Here is a 22,197-nt window from a genome sequence, read left to right as displayed (position 1 = left end):
ACACTGAGTCAGAGCCAAAGTGGCTCATCTGAAGCTTCCAAACCGAGTGCTGAACTCCTGAGTGCCTCTGGAAGAAAGCAAGTCGATTGAAAAACAAGTTCCACACAGAAACACTTCACTCCACTAATACAGTGAAGCACTAAGCTACAGTATATTGTGATAGTGCACTGTAGGAGGAATTTTAATGGCTGCTCAATAAGACTGTAATTTTTTTCGGTTATTTATTTATGTACACCATTTGAAGATGCTCATTGCCCTTTACGTTACATAAATATTTCATGATCAATGTACTAATGTAACTAATTAAAATGATAAAAATTCTGTTACATTAACTTACATTAAATGTTATGTTTTTGAGTGAGATACGAGGTGATATGACAGTGATGATATATGAGTGATGTGTGAACAAGAATTTGTTATGAAATGTGTGAGTGCACTAAAAAAACAAAAATGCTTTTTAGTGATCAGTGAGCTTAATGAAAATAATCAGTATATTAGGTACAGTGCAGTGCAAATGTAAGAGGCCAGACTTCATTTATTTCATTTTAAGTCTAAACAACCATTAACTGAAAGTTAATTATTTTTCAGGAGACATTTCTGAGGAGATTAGATATAAGATAATCCACTTGCATAAAGAAGGGGAAAGTTAAAAGAGTGTAAGTGAAAAAAGAAAAACAAGGAAAAAAACTGGAGTATAAAAATTTTTTAAAACATAGAGAAAATGGGACTGTTAACAAGAAGACCTGGTAGACCACCAAAAACTGTCACCATCAGATAAACCATATTTGGCAAATAGGTGAGAATCAAGCTTCACTCTTGCTTCAGATCTGAAAAAACACAGAAACCACAGGTATTTCTGTCCATACCTTTAGTGTGAGAAGACAACTCAAGACTGAGAAAAAGAAATAGACAAAAAATAATCAAACTAAGAAGCTGCTGGTGTTCTCAGAAGAAAAGACTGACCATCACTGAATATGTTGGGGATTACTCGCATTGTGAGAAGCAGAAAATGCAACCAACTTCTAAGACTGAACTGGAAGTGTGGAAAAATATCGCTCAGGTGACAGCAATCACCTGAAAAGAATGGAAGCTCTAATAAAGGCAAAGGGTGAAAACAATAAATACTGGAACAGTATGACCTTGTTGAGGTTTCTGTGAAATTTTCTGTGAACTATGCGTGTTCTGCTCATTTTCCTGATGCTGAGAAATTAATAACTTGTAGCTTTAATGAGCAGTGGTCTCTGACTTTTGCACTCATGACTAATCAACATATTTTTACTCAACACATTCCTCAGTGTGCTAAGTGGTTTGCTTCCATGTTTATATTGATGTTTGTGTCCGTGTTTGCTTATTCATTTTTGTACAGAGGATGTGTGTGTGTATTTAAGCCAGAATTTATCCACGCCTAACTCTCCAGAGACTCGAGCCGAGCGTCTCCCTCCTACACACTTTACAGCACAACATAAATTCACAACACTGCTTAACAAAGCCATCCGCCCAGCTACTGTGAAGATGCCTCACAGACGATTAAGAGACTGCCAAGTTAGCATTAAAAGCATGTGCAACAAAAGAGCATGTTCACACACACACACACACACACACACACACACTCCAAAAACACATCTCACAGTAGCTGGCATAATGGCCAAGAAAAAAGAGAAATAAATAAACAACAATAGCCCTGTCACTCTGATTTATTCGGCCACAGCGGACGAGTGTTTCATTGAGTGGCTCTAAACTCTTGTCTCAAATGTCGATAGTCCAGACAGAGGGCTTAAAAGATCTCTCTAGCTGTGAGAAAGAGATAAATGTGAGTCTTTCTTTGTACTGTCTGTCTTCCTTGAGAAGAGACAGCTTTCCCTTATTTATATTAATGCTTTCACACAATGTGTTGGCATTTTGGTATTCAAGTGTGATGTAGTAGTAAAAGAGATTATTACCTGTGCTATAGTGCTTTCTGTGATCTAGTCAGATGTAAAGATGTGACAGTTCTTTTGACTTCTCCTAAAAGCATAGCCGTGTCCTATGCATCTTATACACACAAGGCTACGAACTGCTGTCTATTCCAGATAAGTTCCTTCACAGTCCTTGCATGTCTGAAAGAAAAGAATGTGAATCAGCTTCTGCCAATCCACCCAGCAACCCACATTCAATCTAAAACTAGGATGTGACAGAGAATTACTGAATACAACTGCTTTGAAAGGCAGAGGCCTCTGTGGAGTTTCTGTATACATCAAAGAACCATTAAGAGATGCTGACAGAGAAGCAGCTCATTTCTGGCGATGCTCACCAAGGACACACTGTGCAAATGTAATTACCATTGATATTAACAGCCCTGCCGGCACCTAATGTTAGTTTAACGTTTGATTGATACAGAGCTCCGTTCTGGTGACTTGTGTATCTGTATCTAAACAGCACAATCCTACATAGTCCACTTATGATGTTTAGATAGTTTTATGAACCAAAAATGTCATTCATTTTTACATGACCATTTTTTTTTGACATTTTTAACATCTCAAAATTAAACAGGCTGTTTTTATTACTGTGCCTTTAAGACTTATGTATGTAAATGAGCTTCATTCTAATTGCCTGTCCTGTAATGTCCTTCATTAAAAAAGCAGTCCAAGCTGAAACACTCCTCATAATTTCAGTGTGCTGGTTTTTGTGACATCACAAAAGCAATTCATTCAAAAAGGGCTATTTACACATATGGACCATGTGCACTGGGAAGTGAACGGTACAATTTAAAGTTTTTATAATTGAATTCCACAAAACTATCTTATTTTTAAAAAGTGAGGAAAATTAGGTTTTCCATGATATGCAAACATATCGTCGCTGTCCAAAGAAAAACAAGTATCTCCAAAATAGTAACTTTACAGGAGAAGGCAAAAACACTCTTACCTTTTAATGTAAGTTAATATAAAAGGGGTTTAATTCTAAGTGATTTTAGAGCATTTCTATTGGTCCATTCATCATGAAATTTTCACACAAGGTAAAGGACAGCTGGGGTGTTGAAATGATTTAGAAAAATAAAAATCGACAAAAATAGAGATACATGTTTTTTGGACAGCGATGATATGTTAAAAGGTTTTGTTGATCACTCCCTGGTTATCCTTTAATATTTACTCTCACCAGGGCTGGCTCTAGCCTTTTGGGGCCCTAAGCAGGATTTTTGGTGGCCCCCCCCATCTTGCTAGCTGAAATACAGTAAAATTAGAAATTACCTCAGTTTATGACTGGCTAATTGTGTATTGCTGATGATTGGATGTTAGTTTGGGGTTATAATAAGTTAGTTTAAATTACAGATAATCTTCTCGGTGCTCTCGATCCAGGGCTCTGTCTCCCAATGCAGTATATCTTGCTTACCCAGCTAACGTTAAGCTTAGTGTGAGCTAACCCTGGTGGCAGTGGGCAGTAGCATTGCTTTTTTCCGATATAAATACTTCTCACATTTTACATGATTGGCTGTTTGTAATAAATGTCATGCTTTCATGTGCACACGCACGAGGAATAACAACAGTATCTAAACCTGGATTTACAAAGAAAGTTTACAAAAACACATAAAAAGCATACCTTCATCATTAGGTTTTCTCTCCTTATCTTCCCAATTAGCTCTAAGTAGCTGCTTATGTCACTTATTAGGTAGAGTCGGCACTGACTCTTACACTATCATGGGTCTAGTCTACAATGATCATAATTTAACATGGTAAAGTTCAAAGGCTTTTGAAAACATCCCTTTAAAATGATCTAGATTCATTTAAAGACTACAGGAAATCAAAACTGGTGCATTTGATGAAGGCCCATGTGAATGATGTTAAATACACATCCAGAGAAGGAAACAAGAGACACTGCATATTGAGCTCAACTAAATATCAGAACAAGTGTTTAACTAAGTAACTAAGAGAGTAAATCTCTGACTTCATAATGATTGGATTACTATTTTCTAGTAAATTATTCAATGCTTCGAATACGTTGTTACAATCCACAATTATTTTTAAAAAATACACTGAATAGGCGTATATGACTTGACATACATTCAACATTACACAGTTGTGGAATAGAAAGTAAAAACCCATTCCAATCCTTTTTTTCAATTTCCCCGCTAGCTAGGATAGACAGCTGTCTCACCCAGTAGCCCTTGGCCTAAATATCCTATTCAATACTACTACAATCAATTACAATCAATTATAACATTCTAAAATCTATGCAGTTGAACCACCACCTTGAGATTGGTGTATTGAGATGCATTGAAGCATTTTACACCCTCCACCCGCCGATCATCCACCTCAGACTCCCTTACCATCAGTATTGTTAATTGTACTGCTGGGGTCTAAAACCAATTTCATTTATTTATTTCAGAACCTGAATACTTCAAAAATGTTGCAAGATACAGTACATGATTGGCAAGCCACGGCTACCTAGTGACAGCAGCCAGAGTAACTGCACTCCTTCTTCTCCTCTTCAAAACAACTTCTTTCCCCTGAGCTGGCACTCTTATTGGAGTGAGCGAGTAGACAGGCTCTGCTGAGTGTGCAGCCTGAATCCATGACTATTTTCATGCTTTAGAAACCATGACCTGCCCAGAGTCTCACATGGGTGCTGTCACACTCTTCCTTCTTTTGAGGACTCTCATACGTCCATTAATCAAGTCCATGGATAACTTCTCAGTGCCCGTTTTCCAACCACAAAACATGAGAGGGAACAGGGAAAATCTGATCTCAAATCCGTCATACATGAAGAATTAACCTTCTGGACCCCAAAGCTTTATTTGGTCTGATCTCCAGTGACATTTCATTTGCATATCCTTTTACAAACCTTACATATCAATATCAACACATATCTTCCTAAGAGTGAAGTGGCTCTCAGTGGACCTGCTCTGATAACCTAAATTACAATTACCTTTCTTACAATCATTGAGTACATTTCTTTTCCTGTGATGGTAGACTATATTTTTGAGTAGTACTGTATTATAGTAATTTTACTTTGGGTTTATTTCTAATGAAATGTTCAAGTTTGCTTTTTAAATTCATAATTATAATATTACAAAGTGAACAAAAATCTCTGCTTTTCACAAATCCCCACCTGAAGACAATCTGACTTGCTAACTAAGCTTAGCTAAAACTGTGCTGTCCACTCTGCTTTTCATTTTGTAATTTTATGATAAAAAGCAGTTTTTTACTGAGCCTAAAGTACTTAACATTTTAGCTAAGATAAACTTGTAAGCGAACACTTGGAGTAAGCTAAGGGGTTAGCTTGGGCAGACCCAATGAAACCTTCAGCAGTTGACCTTCTTTCTGTAAGGCAAGGTAACTTAAAGCAAACTTGTTAACTTATATAATTACCTTTTAAAAACCATTTACTCAGTATCATGTAATACCTACCTTACTCAGTGTTATATAATACTATCTACTTAGTATCATGCAATAATATTTACTCAGTGTCATGTACTGAAATACCATTTACTCAGTATCATGTAATGCTATTTACTCACTGTCATGTAATACTATTTACTTAGTGTCATGTACTGGAGCACTTTTAGATAGTGGCATATACTCAAATGTACTTCTTTATACTTTTTGAGTATTTTCAAATGATGATACTTTTAGTTCTATTCCAGTACATTCATGAAGAAGGAAATCTACTTTTTATTCAATTACAGTTTAGTATTTATTATTTAGTTAATTTGTTTCTTGAGTTTAATTTAATTATGATTTGTTTGTAACAGCATCTGTACTGCTTTGTGACTGGTCATATTTCTGACTTATGAGGTTTACAACTTTATTTTAAACAAAGAGTGCATGAATGGAGAAGAATGGAGCTTTAGACACTTCAGTTTCTGTGTTACCAGATGCTGGATACCAAGGAGTTAAGCAGTATTCTAGGAAATTGCAATTACAAAGTATTTTTTGACCTGGCAATTTTGTACTTCTATTAATGTTGCTTTTATGAAAAAATACTTGTGCTTTTACTCGTGTCATCATTTGACTGAAGTGGACTCTCTTTATGAACTTTAGTACACTTCTTCAGCATTCTTCCTACCCCTGTTAATGTCTGTAGAGTGTCAACAGGGGCATTAGAGGGGCAGGATGGGTATTACAGGGCAGTGAGCTGATGAGGAGATGAGGCTCGAGTGTTTGTGAGTTGCAGAGCCAGTGATTCTGTTTGGTCCAGCACATCTGCTCTTGGCTCTGCTCCAGGATCAGCAGCAGAGCTGTGGGTGGCATTTGGGTCACAAATACTGCACCTACCTGCCACAGCTGCCAGGCAGCTCATTAAACCAGCCCCCAAAAAGGCACACATGTGCTCGTCATGATAATGACCCCCTACAACAAATCTACATCTGCACAAGGTTAATTGCAGTGCATGTGCTGACAACTACACTGCATCAAAGTGACTCAGGTCAAAAGATGGCACTGAACACTGCTGTTATAAAAAGGATCGGTGATGAACTTTTCATACAAAAGATCCCTGGGGGGCGTGTGTGTGGTGGGGGGCATACTCACACTGCATTTACAAAACATGCTGAGGAGAAATGACACTGATGAAAAAGTAATGAAAACTTTATGAGTAGCATAAAAGGAGGTGGAATGAGGGAGAGAGTATACTTGTGAGAGAGATAGGATGAAGATGATGAGAGAGAGAGGGGGACAGGGATAAAGCGAGAGAAAGAAAGGGATAGAGAGGAACAGATACAGAGATGTTGAAGGTGATTTATATCGTATTTTTTTTACAATTTTCCAGTCAAAATGGCCAAAACAAGTTCAACTTATTCATTATTCATTTTCTGCATATTTTATTTTCCATTCTGAGAGACTTGCTCTCAGTTTTTCAAAGCAATTTGCAGAGACATATATCAGCACCTCCACAAACACATTCAATGATGTTGAGGTCTGGACTCTGGTCTGGCCAGTGCTGAGAAAATCAGCAGCCTTTACAGATCTGAAGCAAGAGTGGAGCTTGATTTTCTTTTCATCTTTCAGAAATGACAGCTTTAATTATAATAATAATAATAATAATAATAATAATAATAATAATAATAGCTTTACTTTTTTATCTGATGGTGACAATTTATTCATCTACCAGGTCTTGCATGGCTGTTCAGAGTGCCATTTTCTCTGTATCTTTTAATCATTTTTTAAACTCCAGTTAACTTTTTAAACACTTATTTTTTTTTCCCCCCTTCCTTATAACTATTGACTGGAAATTAATGAAGTGTAGTCTCTGACATGTGCATAGTACTGTTTAAACATATGGCGAGAGAGAGAGAGAGAGAGAGAGAGAGAGAGAGACAGAGAGAGAGAGAAAGAGAGAAAGAAAGAGAGAGAGTGAGAGAGACAGAGAGAAAGAGAGAGAGAGATGCTCTCGATTGTACACTTTTTGTTGCACTCTATGATAGATGTTGCTGTAGACGTGTCAGAAATGCCAGTGGAACTCCAGGGACACATGGACCTTCTCACACCATAAAGCACTTAGCACTTCACCTAATGTGTGTGTCTGTAACTGCCCCCTACCTCAGAAGAGTCCGAGCTGTGTATCACTGTCAGAAATGTAGAGCAATGTGTATGTACCCTTATACACTGTGTGCACCTAAGAACAGCTTCTCATTCATGTTTGAGTAAAATACAAGAGATCATTTCAGAATCAAAGCCAGGACTTAAGTACCTCTTAATAAAACTTTAATAATCTGAGATGTAAGGTGAAGCAGGCTTCTCATGGGGTACTGTCTTGGCTACAGCATCTCAACATTTTTAAAAATAAATCTGCCAATAAGGATTATTTGGAGTGATGCCATTGAAGAATCTCTTTTAGTTCCCTAAAGCAGTGTTCCTCAAACCAGTATTCAGGGCCTCCAGATGGTCCTTGTTTTTGCTCCAACCTAGCCCCCACTACTCCTGGACCAAAAATGTGGGATCTTTGAGACTAGATTGAAGAATAGTTTGAGAATCACTGGCTTAAAATATGGATGGCTCCTCAAAACAATGTGTTTGTAAATGAGATGTTTGAGTGTGATGAATGCTTTTAAAGTTCAAAAGTATCTACAAAATGTAAAGGTTCCATATCAATTAAAGCTTTTCCTAGAACCATATGTCTATGCCAAGAACTATTCAAGAAACTTTATTTTAAAGAGTACAAAATCAACGAGTCAAATTTGAATACCTGTCACACAATTAAAAGCCAGAGTCTAGGAATATGCCTGTTCACTCAATAAAAGGAATATCATCTAATCAGTGGAATCAACCAGTCATGTTAGGATTTGCCACTGGTGGGAGCACTTTGTGTGAGAAAATATCTGGACCTTCTGGAAGTCCTAGATACGTCACTGACTGTGAGTATGAGTAGAAGCTTGACCAGTGCTTTTGAGCAGCAGCTGTCCACCAGGACTCTTTACTGAAAGAGTCTCTGTAAAACTGCCCCAAGGTAAAATACATGATAATAAGTCTGTTAAAAGCATCCAATAAAACATGAATTGGCTTCAAATGTTAGTGTTTAATCTAGAATAGCCAAAAATTGTTCATGTGAATTGCTGTTAGCTTAGCACTTAAAACACTGAAAAAATCCCATAGAGATTCTAGGAGAAATGAGCTTTATCATAGAGGTGTTTTTTTTCCTTGGTTTTGGCTGAGTTTTGACATTTACAGCCCGGACTAAAGGTCTAACTCTAAAGTCAATCACACTCTGGACATGACACAAATAAAAATCACAAAAATGTGAAATATTTGGACATGATTTTTACACATCAAAACTATACCCACTGGCTTCATGGCTTCATTAGAAGCTGAAAATTTGAATGCTTACACATATAAACCTGGATGTCTGTAGCCCAGTTTGAGATGCTATTGCTATTTCTAATAGTTTAGATGTTTGTCTAAAAGTTCAAGTTGGTGGACATCTGTCGTCTTGGTTATCGTTGGTTGCCGTTGGTTAGAGAGTTTATGATGCCAGTGAAATTTCGCAAAAATTGTATAGAGGGAAAATAAATCAATGTTGCATTGCACCGTCTGAAAATCGCATTTAGTGTGAAAGATATCAGTTTTATACATGATCTAATTAAATTATTATCTTTGTTGTCTTTACTGTAATTTATTGTCCAATAATTATAAATCACTTAAAGATGTCCTTTCCAATCTTGCAGAGGTCAAGTATTTCAAAAAATAAATTACTGCAAATTCTGTGAATACATTAGATTATAAAATGCATTTTAATTTTTTGACTTTCATGGAACTCTCTATTTAGACTATAAGTCCTGGTATATTATGTGCATTGCGAGATGTTATTTCACTTGTCCAGTCTTGAACATTGTGACTATTAACCTTCATTTCTTCATATCTGCTGTACATCATTTCAGCACCATACAGAATAAGTGTTTCCACTGCTCTACCAAACCTAGTTCCAAAAAAAAAAGGTGTTTGAGCAGGGAAATTACTACATTATATAGGGATCAATACAGTGCACAACAACAGGGACACTGACTGACATTCTTTTCTTCACTTACATCCGTCAAAGCTGTGCTCATTTTGGCTAGCAGCCATGATGCTGCTTGAGACCCACCTGGGTGAGATCATGATAATGACCCCCGACAACAATGTCGAATGGAAATTAGACATAGTGCAATATTAGGCAAATAGTTTATACAGTTCAATGTACAGTTTAACACCCCTAGACTTTCTATTCCTAATCTTTTGGAAGGTTATAACAATTACCCATGAAGCAAATATTGTAGCACAGAACAAGGACTAACTGAATATAATCATCCATTTTATATCTCCTTTTGGGTCATAGACAGCTGCCAGGGCCTTTAAAAAAGGAACAGATTTTTCAAAATTTCTGCATATTTCAATGATTACAATGTAAACATAGTCATTCAGAGTGGTTTGATGTGAAATTAGCCATTTTAGAGAAACTCACTGAGTCTGAATTGTTCACAGTGGTGGTGATAGGAACCAGTGTTTAATGCCTCTAAAAACTCCCTCACAGAAAGTTACTAAATGGAATGGTTAAGAATGGTTTATAGTTTAGGCTTAAAATGTATTTTTAAAAATGCATTAATGGCAGTGAGATACATATAACGTGTTGTAAGGAAGAACACTATGCAAAGAAAATGTATTTTGTCAGATTTAACCCAGCTGTACCATCATTAACATTACATAAAAAGATTCAGAAGACACATGCAGGTTCACTGGCTATTTTGAGTAGCAAAATATTTGCATTGACATTGTAAGCCCTGGTTCCTATCATTACCATTGTGAAGAAATCACAGAAAGTGTCATCTCACATCAGTGTCATTTCACATCAAACCATTTGTAATGACTTTGGATTGCAAAGACTGGATTATACAGACATTTGGAGAAATTGGTGGAATTTGGGTTTGATTTGGTGTCACTAGGCATCATTGCCTGTAACAATGTATTTGTTTAATAAATTCATTTGACTCAGGACAGTAAACGAGCCATTCTGAATGTGATGCTGAGCTCTTGAGCAATGCACCTGCAGTGCTGAACAGCAAACACAGCTTGTAAATAAAAAATCTGTAATCCTTTAGCCCACAAGCAGACATAATCCACATATTCACCTTGAGATTGCTCTGAAAGACCAGCAGAGGAACAGCAAACGATTTAAATCACCCAAAACAAATAAATAAAAAACTATAAATGGTGATTTAAACGTTTTAAAATAAAGCATAATTAATATTCTATTTTATGTGGAATGACCAACAGCAGAGCTAATATTCACGATTCCTGCCTACTTTATATCTCAATATCACATCTTTCTCTATTTTAAGTTCCACTATTTTTCAAAATGTGCATTAAATTAATTCAGTTAAAAAACAGCCCACATTGCACGAAATTGTCATTCATTCCGCGAGCACATGAAGATGGGATTCCATTAACCTTGCAGTGGGGGAAACCACAAAGTTCAGCCTGTCCTAGGACTGGAGTCTACAGTCTACGAATGATAATGAGCCCTAAATGAATGATCAGCAGCTAAAAGACGGCTGATAAAAACCTGCAGTTCGACTTAATGGAGGAATGTGTCTGATGTTCTTGACTCGGGCTCGGGGCTCCAGTGAGAGCAGGACCACTCTCCGTGGTGGAATGGCCAGAAGCTCGACTGTTTTGCTTACCCGTAAAATCTGCCCCCAGCGGCCAGCTGCGCCCAAAGCGAGTCTCCCGAGTCTCCGTCCTGCTCTCCGAGAAGACCCGAGCTGTTCAGAGGGCTCAGCGGCAGCTCCGTGTCTGACATGTCCGGCCCCATCTTCCCAGCAGAGCGAACGTAAAGGCCAGCGCTTTACCAAAGGCACTTAGCGGACTGTAGCGGGGTGGGCTTTTGGAGAGTGGAGCGGGCTGGGAGACCCCTCAACACTAGAGCGACATACAGTCCATCACGGACCTCTCACACGTCACTCAAGGGGTCCCACAGACAAACAAGGACCAAGCGGATTGTCTGACTGTCGAAATGAACTGCAGTTGTATTTTATAGAATTTTATATTAACAAAGGCTGGATGTGCTGATCAATTTGATCGAATGAAAATGTGTTTATTTATTTATTTGCTTGTTTGTTTGTTTGTTTGTTTTTTTGTTTACTGAGTGGACGGAAATAACAGGAATGACCTGAGGTCTTTTCTACAGGCCTGGACATGCTCTAAAACAGCGCATCGCAGTGACTACTTACGCAGAAAAGCACATGAGAATGAACATACAAAATCCACACCGACACACAACACAAAATAACAGTGCAGTACAAACAGAACTGCACAAAAATAAACGATTAAACTCTCTGTAGCTTGCTTAACATTGCAGCTGTCACGTTAAATCAGTCTTTATTGACTTGCAAACCAAGCATCAAGAAACAGGTCTCCATCACTCTGTATAAGACCACCTGGGCTATATTTGGGACAGTTGGCGCACCGCCCCCGCCCCGCAGCACATCTCCACATTCCCCATATAGCTCCCTCGCCCAAGAACGACAACAGGTGCCAATCCTCCTTTTTTTCAAGCCCACCAGACCATTGGAAGCACCTCCTACCTCTTTGAAGGTTGAGTCCTGTTGCAGAGGAGGGCTCAGTCCGGTTTGGGGTCTCCAGTGTCTGGTGAAGATTATGTATAGATTTCCCCTGCTCGCCTCATGTATAGTTTTGTTCCACTGTATATCATTACTGATCACTCAAGAGCAAATCATGGAAACAACGAAACATTTCAGTGATCCAGTTGCCGGCTCTTAGTCCCACTGCTGTGTGAAGACCCCACAGCCGCTGCAGCAGATACTTCATTCACACTGGGCGCTCCTCCATCAGCCCGCGTCTCCATATTGCGAAGTTCTGAAGAGGAACTGTTGGATTCAGAAAGCCCCCGCCCGTGACACTTTGCGCCACAGCTGCTCCCCTTCGCGCACCCGGAGCCGATTCCCACCTGCCATCCAGCATTCACAGTAATCTTCAAGACTGTTGACGCATCTTCTTCGCTGGAGCGATGCTGAGCGCCTCAGACGCGCTGAGGGAGCAGCTCTCCTCTCGCCTGACGGCTGGAGATCTTGACTGTGAGCCCCGTTCGCGCTTTCCCTGCCATGCCCTCCTCCCGCTCAGTGGAAGGGCAGGCTGCCCGGCAGCGATCACACTGCTGAAGCCGCGCAGCCGATCTGGTCTGGTCCGGGGTGTTTTCCCTCCTTCAGAAATATGGCAGGTGTGTGAGTGAAAGTGGTGGGGGCGGAGCTAGGAATAGCGTCGAGGACCCAAATCCTCCAATTGTTAAAAAATACACGGAGACATAGATACCAAGAGCCGCACATGCATTTCATTAGAGCAGATTTCAGCAAATCCTGTCAATACATTACACTGCAAATACGCTGTTTAGCGGTTTTCACAGCTGACAATGACTGGTCCTATAGCAAAGTTAAAGTGTGCTATGTGGGTCATGAGATTTAGATTAGATTTAGATTAGATTCAACTTTGTCATTGTGCAGGCAGGGCCATTGAAATGTAGCTAGCATCTAACCAGAAGTGCAAAATCCAGTATTATTTACATATAAAGTGCAGAAGGACGGTAGAGAGAGCCTCAGGGAAGAAGCTCTTCTTGAGCCTGCGTGGGAGCGGTGAGGTGAGGGAGCTGAGGCACCTGTAACGGCTACCAGATGGGAGGAGGGTAAAAAGTCCATGGTTAGGATGAGAAATGCCCTTGATGATGTTCCACACCCTGCCCAGGCAGCCGTTATGGTAAATATTGTTAGGTAAATAAACACTATATCGCTAAAACTGGTGAGATGCTGAGCCTTGCAATGCACACACAGTGATTACATTTCACCAAACTCACACTCCTAAAAATAAAGGGTTCTTTTGAGTGATGCCATAAAAGAATCAATTGGTTCCCTTAAGAACCTTTCAATGGATAGAACCATTTTTGTAAATAAGATGTGTGAATATGAAGAACCTTTTTAAAGCTTAAAGAACCTCCACATAACATAAAGGTTTTAGGAAGGTTCTACAAGCTTTTTAAGGTTCTTCACATACACAAATATCTTTTTCAAACAGGGTTCTTCAGGGAACCAAAAGTGGTTCTTCTAGGGCACTGCTCAAAGAACCATTTGCAGCACCTTTTCATAGTTGTGACTATTAATGTTTATGAAATCATAAAATTGAACTAACATCTGTATATTTTCTACATAGCATTTTGGCCCTACCTTGATTTAAAAGGGAACTCCACCATTTTTCAAAATTTCTGAATAATTCACTCATTGAGACGTTAACAAAATAATTCTAAGTTGGCTGATGTGAAATGGTGCACTGTAGAGAAACTAACTTAGTAGTGGTGATAGGAACCAGGGGTCACAAAGCCTATAATTCAACTACAGCCATTTCATTTACAACCCAACACTAACAATAAACCTTTATGTGGCTTCTGAGCTTTGTAATGTTGAAAATAGAAACATTGTAGTAAATACTGAAAAAAAGTTTTCTGTAGGAACTGTTTCGCCTTACAATGCCCTGCATGTAACCCTCAGGCACAAATGAATAAAAAATACACTTTAGGGCAAAACCTTATTTCAAAACTAGCATAAAACAAAGTCTCAGGCATCAGACAATGTATTTGTAACCATTTTATGTACTAACTTTCTGTGATGTAGCTTTTAGGGGCATTAAATTAAAATCTGGTTCCCATCACCACCACTGTGAATAATTCTGACTGTCTTCTTTAGAAGTTCTCACTTCAAACCATTCAGAATGACATTGTTTACATCTTTAGGTTTTGCTAAAATTTAGAAAAATCAGTGAAATTCCCCTTTAAGTGTTTTCTCTGCTCTACCAAACTTGTTGAGGGTGTTTAACTGGGGAAATCACCACAGGGATCAATAAAAAGCTTTAAAGAAAGTTGTAAACACAGAGATTGACTGATATCCTCTTTCTTCATTAATCCATCCATCAGAGCGCTTATTTCTTTTATGCATGACGGCATTTGAGACCCACCTGAGCAAGACATCATGTCCGAACCTCATCTGCAGTTAGCCAGAGTACCACAGGCTTTATTTCACAAATGTAATTAAATTGTTCTTGAAGTTAATAGGCTCGAACAGGACAAATGGGTAGGCTTTTGTTTACAACATTAGGATTGCTTTTAGTACTTTACATTTTAATGACAGTCAAAGGTCTGAACAAAGTGATGCTCTTGAACTGTGTTTTGGATTTACATTGCATTACATCACAATCCTTCATTTTTCTCTTATGTAGCTGCTTTCACTTAAAGGCCAAGTGCTTAGCATAGTACATTTCCTTATGTACTATTCATTATCAAACATGAGGATCTGTTACAGAATCTCAGAAGAAGAAAACAGGGAGTCTAATGTGATTTTTTTTTTAAATGATGATGAATTGATACCTTTGAGTTGGCATCAATCCATTACATACAGCCATGTAAAGTGAAGTGATGTATACATTCATCACTATTTAAATTACTAAATGTAATCTAGTCTTGATCACAAAAATGATTTTTTCATTTAAACCTAAAAAAACCCAGAAAATTTTAGAATTTTGAAAAATGTGAAAGTTGAGAAAACCATGAGAAGTAAAATGAAAAAGAAATATGCATGATTATGCATTCTGTGATTAAAGCAAAAGAAGGACAAAGACACAAAGAAATTCTGAAGTTCATGTAAATATTTCAAAGATTCTACTTTTCAGTCAGATTGATATGCTGACGATATCAGTTGTAATTAAAAAAACTGTATTAAATTTAAGAAAAATGCAAAATAGAAGCATTTTCACTAGTGATCTCAGACACATACAGACTGTATGTGTGAGCTTTAGCATTCTTTCCAGCTACTTTCTCTAAGAACTCCTGATCTGTTTGGAGTTTCACCTTGACCTTCAGATTGTGTTTGAGCTCTGGGTTGCGTAATGTTGTATGTGAGAGAAATTGCAAACTTACGCTGTAATCTTCACCTGATTATGATCTCAACAATGCAAGGAAAGCACTCAGGAAGATAATTAACTTTCAAGGTGTTGGTGAAGTCGTGTGACTCTGTGAACACCAGGAGTACATGTCATGAAGTTTACTGTTAAAATGCTTTGGACTGTTGCTTGGTCAAAATAATACATCTCTCAGAGTTAGGGATAGCATATCACTCTCTCACATGAACGTTGAATCACTCTATTCCTCTGTCAGAAGGCTGGTGTGACAATCATAGGAGGTTACTCAGTTCCACTGTTTATTAGCGCTGAATAGTTGTACAAAGGGGTTTTAGTTTTGATGCAAATCTTCATGTAAATAACTCACAGTGGGACCTGGCAAGACTAAAGTACAGCCTCCACATGGCGGGGTGAGTTTTCATCAAAAACATACTACAGATAGAATGTAAATAACATATGTTTCAATTTATCATGCTAATATTTTCTACTTAATAGTAAAAAAATTAATTTGATGTTTTTGATTTAGGCTTTCACTCAACATTTTTATTTTGAAGCATAGAGTCATATGGAAAAGTTTGGGCACCCCTAGTCAAATTATCTTTTATTGATTGTAAGTGAAAATAAGTTATCACATCCTCCACAGAGAACATATTTAACCTATCCCAGCGGTCAATGGGCGGAAGGCAGGAAACACCCTGGACAGGTCGCCAGTCCATCACAGGGCAGACAGACAGACAGACATATACATTTGCTCATACACTTGCACCTGGGGGCAATTTAGTGTGTCCAATTGGTCTGACTGCACGTCTTTGGACTATGAGAGGAAACTGGAGCACCCAGAGGAAACCCATGCAGACATGGGGAGAACATGCAAACTCCACACAGAAAGGACCCTGGTCGCCTGGCCGGGAATGTATTGGTTGCTTGTACAAAATTATTATCATTATTAGCTCTAATAATAATTGTTAAGCAAAAAACAAAACAGGTTGCACCATGCTCTCCGCTTTATAACATTTTGATAAATGCATTCATTGATGTAGTAAAAAGTAACAACTATTTCTTTTTTTTAAAAAAACAGTAGCTGATATCTTGTTAGCTTGAAGAGTTAGCATGTTTGGTTCCAGACTTTTCTTCCAGTCCCTGAGCTATCTTATTGTTTTGTTTTGCATAGGTTTGCATGCCTGATTTAATGTAATAAAGTCCTGATTAGCCAAAACAGGTATTGTATGATGACTATAAATAGCACTGGGCTTCTGCAAGGAGAGAACATAAAATGACTACTCATTGCATCAATACTATTCATATTTATTTTAATATTAGAGTCTTTTCTAAGCAAATAAGTGCTTACTGCATAGATATATAGCTTTTTAAGTATAACATAAAACTTGTGCACAGTACAGCAGTATTTGTGTGGTATTTGGCATCAACACACATGAAAACCGCATGAAACATGAAGCAGAAACAATACACTGAGCCATACATAAACTGTGGCTTCAGTAGAGCTAAAGTTAAACCTAAACGAATCGCCTAAACGAATTTGGCCACAGGGAGTGCACGGACGTCCTTATCCATTATTGCCTTTATGAATGGAACATTTATACACAGAAAATTGTCCTTGACTTATTGTCTTGGTTATTACTTTCTGAATCTTCTGCCAAAGACTGAAATCAGTTTAAATCCACCAGTAGTCACTATAAAATCTCCACTGGGAAAACTGGTGGCATTCAAACCTACTACTATTGATCCTTCAGTGATCTAGCCTTTCTTTGGTTGTTTACATTATTATCATCAACTTTTAAATGCCTTCATCATGCATGCCACTCTGATTCTGTTCTGTTGTGGGGTTTGGAGACAAAGACAACTCCTTTGGGAATTGAGGAGAGGAGGCACTCAAGGGAGAGAATCGACTATGTGTTTTAATTAAGAAGATAATGAGATAGAAAGGGGAAGCCCATCACCTTATAATTGGCTTCAGATTGTAATCATGTGCTCAGTGTGTGGCACTCACTTCTCCTGGATTAGGATTAGAGACCTCAAACAACACTGAAGACAAATGGGATGCAAATGTCCTTGCTTTGGTAATACAATCAAATGATTCCTTGGCAATGCTTTAGCAATATCACAATTAACCTACCACTGCTACCTGTCTGCTGATAGTAGGAATCATTTTATACAGTGCTACACTGAGATATATATAAAATTCCATGCAAGAGAAATAGATCATCAGATAGGCTCAGTCATTTACTCACAAGATGTCCAATTGTTGCACAAGAAGCCCAAATTATTAGATTTTCCTAGCACTGCCTTATCAGTGCTTGACCCTAAACTGACAGATAATCAAGTGGTACACTCAATATAGAGCAAATGTCCAAATTGTGAAGTTATGAATGGAACATAACTCGATAACTCTGGTAGTAATAAGCATGCTAGATGGCTGTCCCAAAGGGCTGAAATATTAAGCAGAGCATATATCTGAGGTAGAAGCATGTTAGACAAATGATCTTATGCTGTATCACTCATTATGCATGAACACAGTTTGCACACAAGGACACATCCTTATCCTAATATTGTCTTGATATTAATCCCTAACATTACATTTAGAGTGACAATGCGGTCTGATGGCCTTTGTTCCATCATGGTTAGACTCATAACTCCACATTCTATTTCATTCAAGAACAACTTCCAGACAAATAGCCCAAAGAGCTGAAAAACAGTATACTAAAACTTAGCAGAGTACAGGCATATTTGCACACATAAATTAGATAAGAAGACAAAATGCACCAATGTGGAGTTGTATACTCAGAGAAGCTGTGCAAAAAAGCTCATAGGAACTGAGCTCGGGTCCCAGTGAAAGGACGTAACCTTCTAACGACTCAAGAGCCCACCACAATGCAGCAGACTGGAATAATCAGTAATAAGCATGCATCTTATTCAACAAAATTAGAGTCATAAGCAGAGGTGAGAAACTGTTCTGCTTCACCCACTGGAACCTCACCAGTACTCAATTTGAGAAAATACTCCCCCCTTGTAATGTTATATTACGAGACATCCTGAGCCTTATACTGTGCTCTACAAAAACAAATGATTCACATTACAAAACAAAATCTGATAGAGGGTTTTTCCTAAAACAGGGTGTACAGTTCATAACCATACCCTACCCCAACCCCCATATAGAGCCCAGAGGGCCCTTGATGCCCTGCCGTTTTGCCCTCAGATTGAGTGCCCTCTTGGCCAGTGTGCATAACAATAGTGTTTTATATGGTTATTCTTCAAGATCTGTTTCAGTGTCACTCCGTGAACAGAGCTAGTGGGTCGGCTCGAGTTCAATAAGCTTCATGGCTCCAGACACTATGGAGATTTCACCTCAATAACATTGATCTGCACGTATCACCATAGCACTGGAAATCATGCCAATAAAGCTCCAATAAAGTCTCTTTAAGTAAGTGTCACATTGCCCAAGTAGTTATTTTGGCAAAAATGTATTGTGGGCAGCATGGGGGACTAATACCATACTGAAAAATGGAAAGCATTTTGATTAAAGAAATTGCACAGTAACCTGGGGAAGAAACACATGTAATCATTGTTTTGACATAGTCTAGTTCAGATGTATCATATTAATATTTCAGCCCTTTTGCCTAGCCGTCCAGCTGCCTTTCCTGAATGAAACAGAACCCATTATGTCATCCTCCTTGATCTTTTATATAAAGAGTTGAGGACACTTGATTGATAGTGCTTTTACCCAGTAAAAGCAGAGCATTTCAGTATTTGGCTAATAAAGGCAACACAAGGCAATATAAATGAATAAAGTGAGAAAATGTAAGTAGCTTCTGAAGGTTACCTCAAACACATGAATAATGCAACGCAGTGTGAATATAACATGAGACCTTCACTGAGGTCAAACACGCTCTTCATGCTATTCTGAGTTGGATGTATACCCGATTTATCTACACCAATTATAACCCTGATTTCATTTTTCATCTTTCTGAGGCAGAACATATAGAGTGCATGGTAATAAAGTGCAGGGCAAGCTATCAAAAAGAACTATCAGCCGCAACAAATTAATTTTCATGAAAGTTAATCCAACATTACACTTACACTATGCATATGTTAGCAAAGGGCTTTTAAAAAGTGGGAAAAGTATGAACATCAGCAAATGGTGAGCCTGATCAGAATTGGGAACATTAAAATTACAGTTTAGATGAAGATAGATTCAGCAGAGGAGGGACACAACAGAGGAAAGACATCACTGCAAATGTGAATAGAAAGAAAGAGCAAAGATAAACCTGAAGAAACAGCTTCAATCCCTTGACAACTAAATGAATGAAGCATGGTGGCAGCGTGGAATTTCTCACACTATCACATTATGCTCTCATTTGAATGCAAATTGTGGCATAGAAGGGTAGTCTTCTGGGTTTCAAGACTCTGAAAACTGTGGCACTGACATCAATAATGGTCTCACTTCATATCTTTCATATCTTTCCATATCTTAACTTGATTCAAGACGCCTTGTTTTTACAATACTGTTCTAAAGTCAGAGGTCACCCTTCGTTTATTTCATTTCCATTCAAAACAGCCATTGAGTTCAAGTTTTTCATTTTTTAGGAGATATGAAATAATCCACTTGCATTAGCAAGAGGAAAGACAGAAAAATAAGTGAAAAAACAAGAGTCTCTAAAACTGGAGTTCAAAACATTATTAAAAGATACAGAGAAATGGGACTCTAACAACTCTGCAAGACCTGGTAGACCAACAAAACTGTCACCCTCAGATAAGTACTATTTCATCTTTGACAGATATAACAAAATCAAGCTCCACTTTTGCTTTAGAAGATAACTCAACACCATGGGTCTGAAAGGATGTGTAGCTTTTCAGAAAAGAGAAAATAGGGCTGGCCACCCCAGAGAAAATGAAATAAATGTAGGGTGGTCACTGACTTTTGGACAGTGCTGTCTGTGAATGGACAAAGTTCACTGACACTGATCTGGAGTTCAGCTCCAGCCTTGAGCAGATCATGTGCAAAGTCACTGAATATTTCGAGGGTATAGTCCTCCAGAGCCATGCTGAGCTGTGAAGCAACTCTGAAGGTCTGCGCTCCCTCGTCACTACCCCGCTCACGCTCTTGCCAAACTCCATCTGTTTATTTACTTCCACTGCCACCATTTAAATGGATCTTTTTGGACTCAACATGGGGGAAAGTCTTCTGCAGCCGCTTCTTTGCCCTTGAGCGAGGTAATTCAATTAACTGGCTCCAACACATGTACATGTTGCATAAATGAATTATGTATCAAATGATTAGCTTTGCAAAGAGAGAGTGTGGCAAAGAAATCTGTCCTCATCTGGGAAGCTTAATATATCAAACCAAGAGGCCAAAGCCATCTTCGGTTTAAAGGCAGGCCAGTTATCTTTATGTACGGAACTGCTCTGGAAAGGACGAATGCAAAGAATACGAAGGAAGGGAGTGCAAATTTCTTTCTCATTTCTTCTCATTTCATAGCAATCCATTACAAATCTCTTGTAGTGTCTCCACCCTTTCCAACCAATCCATCAAAACATTCTCGTAACTTGTGCCCTAAACCGCAAGGAGCGGAGATCAATAAAATGCTACACGGCCATGTAAGAGGGACTACTTGATTAAATTCACAATAGACCCCAGTGAGACCACAGGGAAGCTGAGGAACGAAGGCATATCGATATAAATCCAATTGGGCTCAGGTCATACCGCCGTGTGTGGAAAGTGAAAAAGCATTCCTGTTAGAAATATTGCACCTGAAATACATGGAGTGAAAAAATGGCAATTGCATCACATGGAGTGACCTAGAAGATGCAGGCTCAGGGCCATATGCATGTAAATGTAGAGCAACAGCATGCATGGAGGAGAAAAAAAACATAAGGCTGAAGACAAAGTGAAGGTTAACGGGTTCTTAAGCATGTGAAGTTTAAAGTGATTAAGCTCAGAACATTCAAAAAGTGCAGCTTTTTAGCCAACAGCCATAATGTGGCCAATTTATAGACAGCAATAATGGAATCCCATTTTCCCATGCCAGCAAACAAACTACACAAATCTTGACATGGAAAAAAGTCTTTAAGCAAACATATGGCTCTGTCATCATTATAATGGAAGTCTAATTCATTTTCTCAGGCAGACTCCCCGCCCTCCATTTCACTCCATTGCTCTGTCTGCATAAAACCGCAATCATTCCCCAAAGGGAAAAGCTTCCCACAGTGAACTTTAATCGCGAAAACCAACTGAGTTATTTGTAACACATTATTGATTATTTTATGCTTCATGGGTTCATGAAAAACCCAGGCAGCGGTAACCAAGTAGTCAATAGGTGAAGGTTAACACCGTTCACTGAGAGTTGACAGTGAATTCATTAAGTAGTCTTCAAATAAGCCTTTGTAAGCATTCTGCTCCCTGAGTTTGAGCAAGATGTATTACCTTTTATTATCTTCATTGATGGATAAATCTTCTGTCACTAAAATAAGAGACATCAAAATGCACATGAATTGATAAAGAAATGATGAACATGCTGAGTTGTCCACTATTATTCAGTGATCAACTGAACGAGGAGCTAAAAATGCTCAACAAAAACCGAATACACTCCTAAAAATAGCTCCAAAAAAGAACTCTTCAGAACAATGGCATAGAAGAACCATTTTTGCTTCATTTTACCTTAAAACCATTCAATATATGGTTAGATTTTTGTAAATAAAAGTCTGGAGAAGCTTTTTAAAGTTTAAAATTCATGTTTTTTCTTGGCACAAGAACCATTAAGGTACCTTCATTTTTAATAATGTAGGG

The 22,197-nt window shown here is 38.3% G+C and overlaps 1 protein-coding gene across 1 annotated transcript in view; it reads right to left on the bottom strand.

Moving 5' to 3' along the window:
* Positions 1-12,281, bottom strand: part of caln2 (calneuron 2) — a 46,580-nt gene extending 34,299 nt beyond the window's left edge. The window contains exon 1 of the mRNA XM_036589102.1: positions 12,026-12,281. The gene's annotated coding sequence lies outside the window, so the exon portion shown is untranslated. The remainder of the gene's footprint in view (positions 1-12,025) is intronic.
* Positions 12,282-22,197: the final 9,916 nt, after the last annotated feature.

The sequence above is a fragment of the Colossoma macropomum genome, unplaced genomic scaffold (genome assembly GCF_904425465.1).
Source record: "Colossoma macropomum unplaced genomic scaffold, Colossoma_macropomum, whole genome shotgun sequence".
NCBI lineage: Eukaryota > Metazoa > Chordata > Actinopteri > Characiformes > Serrasalmidae > Colossoma > Colossoma macropomum.
This window is presented reverse-complemented; position numbering and strand designations above follow the sequence as displayed.